The sequence below is a fragment of the Sturnira hondurensis genome, unplaced genomic scaffold (genome assembly GCF_014824575.4).
Source record: "Sturnira hondurensis isolate 20B ecotype Veracruz unplaced genomic scaffold, ASM1482457v3 Scaffold0006571, whole genome shotgun sequence".
In the NCBI taxonomy this organism is placed as follows: Eukaryota; Metazoa; Chordata; class Mammalia; order Chiroptera; family Phyllostomidae; genus Sturnira; species Sturnira hondurensis.
In genome coordinates, this window is record NW_028079202.1 from 2,850,953 (window position 1) to 2,860,440 (window position 9,488).

At 38.5% G+C, this 9,488-nt stretch overlaps 1 pseudogene; it reads right to left on the bottom strand.

Moving 5' to 3' along the window:
- Positions 1-279: 279 nt before the first annotated feature.
- LOC118989899 (uncharacterized) lies at positions 280-451 on the bottom strand (annotated as a pseudogene).
- Between the last annotated feature and the right edge of the window lie 9,037 nt (positions 452-9,488).

Below are 9,488 nucleotides of genomic sequence, written 5' to 3' on the forward strand. Positions count from 1 at the left end.
GGGCAGAGGTTAGTTTTAAAATTAACAGTTAAAAATGAGTTTTTCTCAGTTGTAGTAAATGCAACAAGGGGCTACCTGAAGCAAAAGTATTGAGAAAGATTAATGTCCCCTTTGCTTTATTCTTAAACTGTGAGTGGCTGGACATGCCACAAACACTAACCACGACCACTACACAAACCTGTATACACTTAGCATCTATGCAGTGAATACCACTGTACTTCAGACAGTGTGCTAAATGCTTTACATATAACATCTAAATCCATCTATTTATTACCATTTTTGTTGTTGTTTCTGTTTTCCTTTCTGCAGAGTGAATGGAGCAAGCTCCTATTCCACCTCCCAGATGCAAAAACTCATTTAACATAATGTCCTCAGATAGAGGACATATCAGATATTAAACTGATAAGAACAGATACTATATTTGATCCTAGCCACAAGTCTCAGAAGCAATTATTTATTACCAGTTTTGAATCTGAGCTATACAGTGCTTGTCTTCTTGAGAAACTGCTGGTTTCTGATTGTGATCTCATGATTTTGGTCATTATTTGTGGGAGTCCTGAGTTCTAAATTGGATGTCTTTCCTTAGAGAAGTCAACAATTAGTGGCCATCACCAACCATGAACCAATTCAGTCCCTTAAAAATCTTAGGTCAACAGGAGAGTCATGTGTTCAGCCTCCAGAGGCTCAAAATTTGCTATTGGTACCCATTCTTGGGGTAATATCTCACCTGGATGTCCAGCTGTCAGTTTTGGGGGGACTTTGTTTTGGTTTTTATCAGAGAGGATGGATTTCCTGGAGAGATCAATTACTTCTTGCATGACCAACATTTTCTCCAAAAGTGTGATTTCTCCAAAACTGGTGGTTCCACAAAAGAGAAATTAATGTGGAAGAGGATATTGCTAGGAGATTGGATTAAGTAGGTAAACTTAAAATATATTTTGAAGAAAGAAACTATTAATTTTGCTAGTGATTTGATATGTATGTTTCATAAAAGAAAATATTCTTAGGAATTCCAGAGTTCACCCCTGAGAAATTGGGATGGTAGTAATACCTTTACAGAAGCTTCTTGGGACTGCAGACAAGAGTTACATTTTGGACACACTAACTTTGCTAGCTCCTGCTTTTATTCAGAAAAAGCTTTAATATTAAGTGCCCAGATGAACTTTGATATTTAATTTTTACCTTGTAAATTGATGAGAAAATGCCAGTCATATCTTAAGAATACATGTATGCATGTTCTCAGGGAATGCTGATATTTCATCTCTTTTTTAAAGAAAATCTTATTATCCTCACCTAAGGACATTTTTCATTGTTTTTAGAGAGAGAGAAAGAGAGAGATACAGCAATGTGAGAAATATCGATTAGTTGCCTCCCATATGCACTCCATTTGAGGACCAAATCCACAACCTAGGTATGTGGCCTGACCAAGGATCAAACCTGCAACATTTTGATCCACAGGGCGATACCCCAACCAACTGAACCACACTTGCCAGGGTGATATTTCATCTTACAAATAAAACGTAGTTGGGTTGATTTTCTATTTAAGGTAAGGAGCTGGTGAATATTTCAAGCAAGTATGATTAAAGGAGATAAATGAATGCAAAATCCTATGTATTTTAAAAATCTTTCTGGAATGATTTATGGAAAAAGGGCTGTTGAATTTGTCCCCAAAGACTGGATGACAAGGATTTAGTGGGGTTTAAGCTGTCTCTCTCTATCTTCATTTTTTGTTTGGTTTTTAATTTCTTTTTTTAACCAAATGCTGCAACCAGGAAACATAATCCATGTGAAGGATCAGCACATGTTCTCTGGTTCCCCACCGGAATCTGGTCTTCTTGTTGGTGTATCATATATAGTATCAGCAAATGGGTTTTGAGCCAGCTGTGTTGACTTTGGTTTTCAGAGACTCTAGAAGCTCCAGGGTGTTGAAAGGAGGTTTGTGCTCAGAGACAACATATGCCCACATTATCATAGCTGTGGTAGAAGGAGCTATGTTGTAACCTCCACTAAGTGATCAATAAGATGCGAGGTGACTTTGCAAGCAGCTCTCACTGGGTTCTTGCACAAATGAAGGAAAACAGACAATAACCATTGACAACAGTGCTTTTCCCTTTCTGCAGCTTCCCCTTCTGCTGCAATGGATGGGGTAGAGGTGGGAGGTCATTCTATTGCATTTTCCTGGAGTCACTCATACACCTTATGTACCTGAAATGTGGGCAAAGAGTGAGTCTGATAGGGGAACTCAAGGGTAAAGGAGAACTCAAGAGTTAAAAATTTTAGCCATAGTTGATAGGCTTAAGTGAGTAATGCATGTAAAAGCTGTTATTCCAGGAAACGGAATGCATGATTTCAGGAGACTGACAAGCAATTCAACCTTTGTGTCCCAGGGGATCTGCCAGTGATGGAGATGGTATCTGAGCCATCGTCTTCCAGGAAAGAAATGGCTATGATGAAGATAAAGAATGGTGGATCAGCAGATAGTATAGTAATAGAAAAATTAATTCTGTACTGCAACTCTTATCCAATTAACTTTTTTTCTAAACTCCTTACCTACCCTTCTATCCAATTAACCTTTTTCCAAACCCTTCACTGACCATTTCTTCTCCTTAAAAAAATTTTTTTTTCTCCTTATAAAAAAGCTTGAAAGGACATGTTAAGACAGTTTTTAAGGGTACCTAACCTGACATCTTCTAAGATCACTGGCCATCTAAATAAAGTGCCCATAAAGATTCAGTCCAGGACGGAGGGAAGATGGCAACAGAGTAGGACAGAGCAGACTCCATTTCCACATAAACATAAGAGAATATCCTGGCCGAGCTATGGAGGAACAGCACAAACAGCCAGCAGTTCCCCAGCATATATGAAAATAAGAGACCAGAAAGCATAACAGACACTGAAAGTAAGGAGAAGGCTGCAAGACAGTAGAGTCTCAGGGACCTGAGCAAAGACAGGAGCATCAGCGGCCTCCGCTGGCACCCAGGGCCTGGTGCCCAGTGCCTCTACCATGGACTCTTTGGGCATCCCAGGCCTGTCGAAGGGTCCTTGGGAGAGAGCTGGGTTATCAGCTCCTTCCCTCCCCAGAGAAGCAAGCGACCTGTTGGCTTGGATTTACAGAGAGGGTGATAAGGACAAAGGGCTGAGATCAATCGAGGACTCTGTGGTCGCCAGCTCAGGAGAGGTGCAGTGTCAGGATCTGACTCCGATAGTCACTGCTCTCACTGCTCGGGCTGGGGAATTAGGCTGTGCTGAGAGGCAGGCTTTCTTAAGGAGAAATTTTTTGGAAAGTAAACTGAAGGATTCTCCTGCGACAGCTGCTTAGCCTGCTCCCCACCCAGCCTGGCAGCAATCCAGAGGTTGGGTGGAGGGCTTGGAGTTCCCCCAGAGAACTGGGACGGGTCTGCACCCAAACCTGTAGGACCCAGGTGCCCTGCAACCAAGCCCTCGGCTATGACCCCCAAAGAAAGTTGTCTGAGGAAGACCTAGATCTCCTTCATGGGATGCAGGGGAGAGGTGTCAGGTTGGCTCTTGGGAGAGGATTTCTCCTTCTTCCCAGAAAGACCAAACCAGTTGCCCCTCAGCCTGCTGCAGCCAGAAAAACCAGACTGGGTAGTTTGAAAGCAACAAGAGATTTCTTTTTCAAATTACAAGTAATCTTTTATCTTTTTAATTTTATTATTGTTTTATCTTTCTTGTTTCTTTTTTTAATTTTAATTTTTATTTAATTCTTGTTCAAGTACAGTTTTCTTTCTTATATTCCCAGCCCTGCCCCCCTCCAGTGCTCCCCACCTCCCTCCCATTTCCGCCTTCCACCTTAGTTATTGTCCATGTGTCCTTTATACTTGTTCATGTGAGTACTTCCCCTTTTCCCCTATGATTCTCTCCCCTCTCCCCTCTGGACCCTGTCAGCCTGCTCCGTATGTGACTGTCATGGTCATATTTTGCTTGCTTGTTTGTTTTGTTGTTTACATTCCTGTTAAAGGTGAGATCATATGGTATTTGTCTTTCACTGCCTGGCTTATTTCACTCAGCATAATGCTTTCCAGTTCCATCCATGATGTTGCAAAGGGTAGGAGTTCCTTCTTCCTTTCTGCAGCACAGAATTCCATTGTGTAAATGTACCATGGTTTTTTGATCCAGTCATTTACCTATGGGCATCTAGGTTGCTTCCAACTCTTGGCTATCGAAAATTGTGCTGCTATGAACATCGGGATGCACAGCTTCTTTTGGATTGGTGTTTCAGGGTTTTTAGGATATATTCCTAACAGTGGAATTGCTGCATCAAAAGGCACATTCATTTTTAGTTTTCTTAGAAAATTCCATACTGTTTTCCATAGTGGTTGTACCAGTCTGCAATCCCACCAACAGTGAACTAGGGTCCCCTCTTTCCCACAACCTCTCCAGCACTTGTTCTTTGTTTCTTTGTTTATGATAGCCATTCTGACTGGTGTAAAGTGTTATCTCATTGTGGTTTTAATTTGCATCTCTCTGATAGCTAGTGATATCAAGCATCTTTTCATGTGTCTCTGGATCCTCTGTGTGTCTTCCTTGGAGAAATGTTTGCTCATCAAAATTAAAAGTTTCTGCATGGCTAAGGAAAACAGTATCAAGGTAAAAAGAGAAACAACAGCTTGGGAAAACATATTTGCCAATGATACCTCAGACAAAGATTTAATCTCCAAAATATACAAAGAACTCACTCGACTCCACTCAAAGAAGATGAGCAATCCAATTAAAAAATGTTTTATCTTTCAATACTTTTTCCCTCTCTTTTCTTCTTTTCTGTTTTATTCCTTCTTCCTTTCTTTCCAAACGTATTGTTTTTTTCTCCCTTCTCCTGTCTTTTTTTTCTTACCCACAAGTGACACAAACAACTTGGAACTGCAAAAAGACCAGAGCTGGGCCCAGAGAGGGGCATCCCAAAAGTAGAGGAAGAGAGACAAATTTCATTTTGCTATAGCACAGGAGCCAGAAGTTGCCGCATATTTGTATTATTATTTTTTTCATTATTCTCACTTCTTTTGTATTTTAATAGTATCTTTGTATTCCTCCCCTTCCTCTATAGTCTTCTTTGACCTGGCTGGTTATATTGTATCATTTGACAGGTTTCCCCTGTTCTCTCCTCCACAGTGTATTGCTAATTTTCTATACTTCACGCCACTTGTTTTTGTTTAGCACACTACCCAAAGTTCTATACCCCCTATTCATGTTATCCAGATCACATAGAGTCTGTCATATGATTATTCCTCTAATATTATTGTAAATAATAGCTGTTCCATACAATTGTAAATACTTCACAACACATCTTCTGGATGTTAGCCCACTTCACAGTTTCCTGAATTCTGTTACTGTAATGATAACCTCAATTTGCTCACACACTACACCTATTTACTATCCTTTACTCTCACCTTAACTCAGAATCTGACCTTCTGCAACCACACTGCTTTCTATATAAAACTCACAAGCCTTCCCTTCCCAACAAGAAACTTATCTTTTCTCCTACCTTTCTTCAAAGTGGCAAGATGGGTTGAAGATTACAGTTAACACTATATATAGCCTAAAGATCTTCTATCTCTTCTCTACTGGCTGTGACTGTAAATATCATAAAACACTCTCTTGCTGTCATAAACCATTTTGCCTCCCCCTCCAACTGAACACACACACACACACACACACACACACACACACACGGAGTAGGTGGATATGGAAAACACTAGGATACTCGAAGGAAACCGAGCCACTGAATTTCACAGGTATTCTACCACAGAAGTTCACACCATATACCGAGGGAGCCAGAACAGATAAATTTTAAAAGCTTAGGCTAACAAGAAGAGTCTCACAAAAAATGGAAGGACAAAGAAACAATCCCCAAATGAAAGAAAATGAGAAAGCCTCAGAAAGAATGTTAGATGAAACGGAGGCAAGTCAACTATCAGATATTGAATTCAAAGCACTCGTTATCAGGAAGTTCAAAGAGTTCACAATGAGCTACCAGAAACTATATGGGTGCTACAATGAACTCACTGCAAATTATATCAAGATGAAAAAGGAAATAGAAACTATCAGTAAGGGCTGAGAGTAAATGAAAAATACAATTTCTGAACTGAAGAACATAGTAGAAGGAATCAAAAGCAGGATTGATAAAGCAGAAAAATCAGATCAGTGAGTTGGAGGACAACTAGAAAAAACTCCCAGAAAGAGCTAGAAAAAGAAAAGAGGCTCAGAAAGAATGAAGAAAGATTAAGAGAAATGTAACAAAATATGAAACATAATAATATCGGAATAATAGGGATACCAGAAGGAGAAGAAGAAGAACAAGGGATAGAAAGCCTATTAGAAAAAATAATGAGGGAAAACTTCCCTAATTTGATGAGAGAAAAAAATTATACAAATCCAGGAATCACAGAGAGTCTCAATCAAGAGGAACCCAAAGAGGCCCACTTCAAGACACATCATCATTAAAATGGCAAAATTCCAAGATAAAGAAAGGATCTTAAAGGCAGCAAGGGAGAAAAAAGTAGTAACATACATGGGAGCCCCAGTAACATTAGCTACTGACTTCTCAATGAAAAAACTCCAAGCAAGAAAAGAATTGCAAGAAATATTCCAACTAATGAGAACCAAGGGCCTGCAACCAAGGCTACTTTACCTATCAAGGCTCTCAATCAAGATAGAAGGCCAAATAAAGAGCTTCCAAGACAAAAGAAGTTTGAAAGAATACGCCTTCATCAGACCAGCTCCGCAAGAGATGCTAAAGAAACTGCTTTAAGGAAAGGAAGAAAAAGAGAGAGAGAGGAACACAGGTACAAAAATGGCAATGAAAAAGTACCTATCAATAATAACATTAAATGTAAATGAATTAAATGGTCCCATCAAAAGACATAGAATAGCTCAATGGATAAGAAAGCATGACCCACACATATGCTGCCTACAAGAGTCCCACCTCAGGTCAAAAAACCTACACAAACTAAAAGTAAAGGGCTGGAAACAAATTTTCCAAGCAAACAGACAAAGAAAAAAGCTAGGGTAGCAATACTCATATCAGAAAAAATAGACTTCAAGAAAAGAGCCATAAAGAGAGACCCAAAAGGGCACTTCATAATACTCAAGGGAAGAATCCACAAAGAAGACATTAACATTGTAAATATATATGCACCCAACATAGGAGCACCCAAATACATAAAGAAAATCTTAGAGGACTTCAAGAAAGATATTGACAGCAAGACAATTATAGTAGGGGATTTTAACACCCCACTGTCAAGAATAAATAGATCTTCCAAACAAAATATCAACAAAGATATTGTGGCACTGAACAAAGTCCTAGATGAAATGGACCTAACTGATATATATAGAGCCCTTCATCACAAAGAAACTAAATACACATTATTTTCAAATGCACATTTGAAAAGAAACATTTTCAAAGATAGACCACATGATAGGACACAAAACGAGTCTCAACAAATTCAAGAAAATTGAAATCATACCAAGCATTTTCCCTGACCACAAGGTACTGAAACTGGAAACCAACCCCAAAGGAAAAAACCCCAAACTTTCAAAGTCATGGAGATTGAACTGCATGTTATTAAACAACAAATGGGTCAAGAATGAAATTAGGAAAGAAATAAAAAAGTTTCCAGAAAAAAAGAAAATGAACTCACGACAACCCAAAACTTATGGGACACAGCAAAGGCAGTCCTGAGAGGGAAGTTCATAGCAATACAGGCTTACCTAAAGAAGATAGAAGCATTTCAAACAAACAACCTAACCCTATGCTTACAAGAACTTGTGGAACAACAAGAAAGACAGCCCAGAGCAAAGAGAACACAAGAAATAACCAAGATCAGAGCAGAATTAAATGACATAGAGACTAAAAGCACAATTCTAAGGATCAATGAATCCAGGAGCTGTTGTTTTGAAAATATAAAGAAAATCAACAAGCCTTTAAGTAGGCTCATCAAGAAAAGAAGAAAGGGGACCCAAATAAACACAATCAGAAATGAGAGAGGAGAGATTACAACTGACAACACGGAAATGGAAGGGATTGTAAAAAATTACTATGAAGAACTGTATGCCGAGAAATTTGAAAACCTAGGTGAAATGGACAAATTTCTAGAAACATATAATCTTCCAAAACTCAATGAAGAAGAAAGGCTGCACAGACCAATAACAGCAGATGAAACTGAAGCAGTGATTAAAAAGAAAAAACTCCCATCACACAAAAGCCCTGGACCAGATGGCTTCACAGGAGAATTCTACAAAGCATTTAAGGAAGAGCTAACCTCTATTCTTCACAGACTATTACAAAAAAATCCAAAATGATGGAAGACTCCCAAACCCTTTTTATGAAGCCAGCATCATACTAATTCAAAAACCACATAAAGACACAATAAAGAAAGAAAACTTCAGGCCAATATCGCTGATGAACAGAGATGCTAATATCCTCAGCAAAATGTTGGCAAATTGCATCCAAAATCACATTATAAAGATCGCACACCATGACCAAGTGGGATTCATTCCAGGGATACAAGGATCGTTCAATATTTGCAAATCAGTAAAAGTAATACATCACACCAACAAAAGCAAAGACAGAAACAAAATGATCATATCAATAGAGGCGGGAAAAGCTTTTGATAAGGTACAAGATCCATTTATGATAAAAACTCAGCAAAGTGGCAATAGAGGGAGCATTTCTCAATATAATAAAGGCCATATATTAGAGACCTACATCCAACATCATACTCAATGGGCAAAAACTACAATCTTTTCCACTAAGATCAGGAACAAGATAAGGTTGCACACTTTCACCTTTTCTGTTCAATATATTATTGGAAGTTTTAGCCACAGCGATCAGAGAAGAAAAGGAAATAAAAGGCATCCAAATCGGAAAGGAGGAAACAAAACTGTCATTGTTTGCAGGTTACATGATAGTGTACATGGAAATCCTATAGATTCTACCAAAAAACTGCTCAACCTAATAAATGAATTTGACAAAACAATGGCATACTAATCAATATCCAGAAATTAAAGGCATTTTTGTATGCTAACAATGAAACAGTAGAAACAGAAATCAAGGAAAAAATAGCCATTAAATATCACAAAAAGAAAAAAATATTTGGGAATAAACCAAACCAAGGAGGTAAAAGACCCATATACAGAAAACTACACAACACTGAAGAAAGAACTCAAGGAAGACACAAACAAATGGAAACATATACCGTGTTCATGGATTGGAAGAATTAACATCATCAAACTGTCCATACTACCCAAAGCAATTTAAAGATTCAATGCAATACCTATTAAAGTACCAATGGCATATTTCACAGACATAGAACAAATGCTTCAAAAATTTATATGGAACCATAAATGATCCCAAATAGCAGCTGCAATGTTGAGAAAGAAGAACAAAGTAGGAGGGATCACAATACCTTATACCAAAGTGTATTACAAGGCAACTGTAATCAAAATAGCCTGGTACTTGCATAAAAACTGGC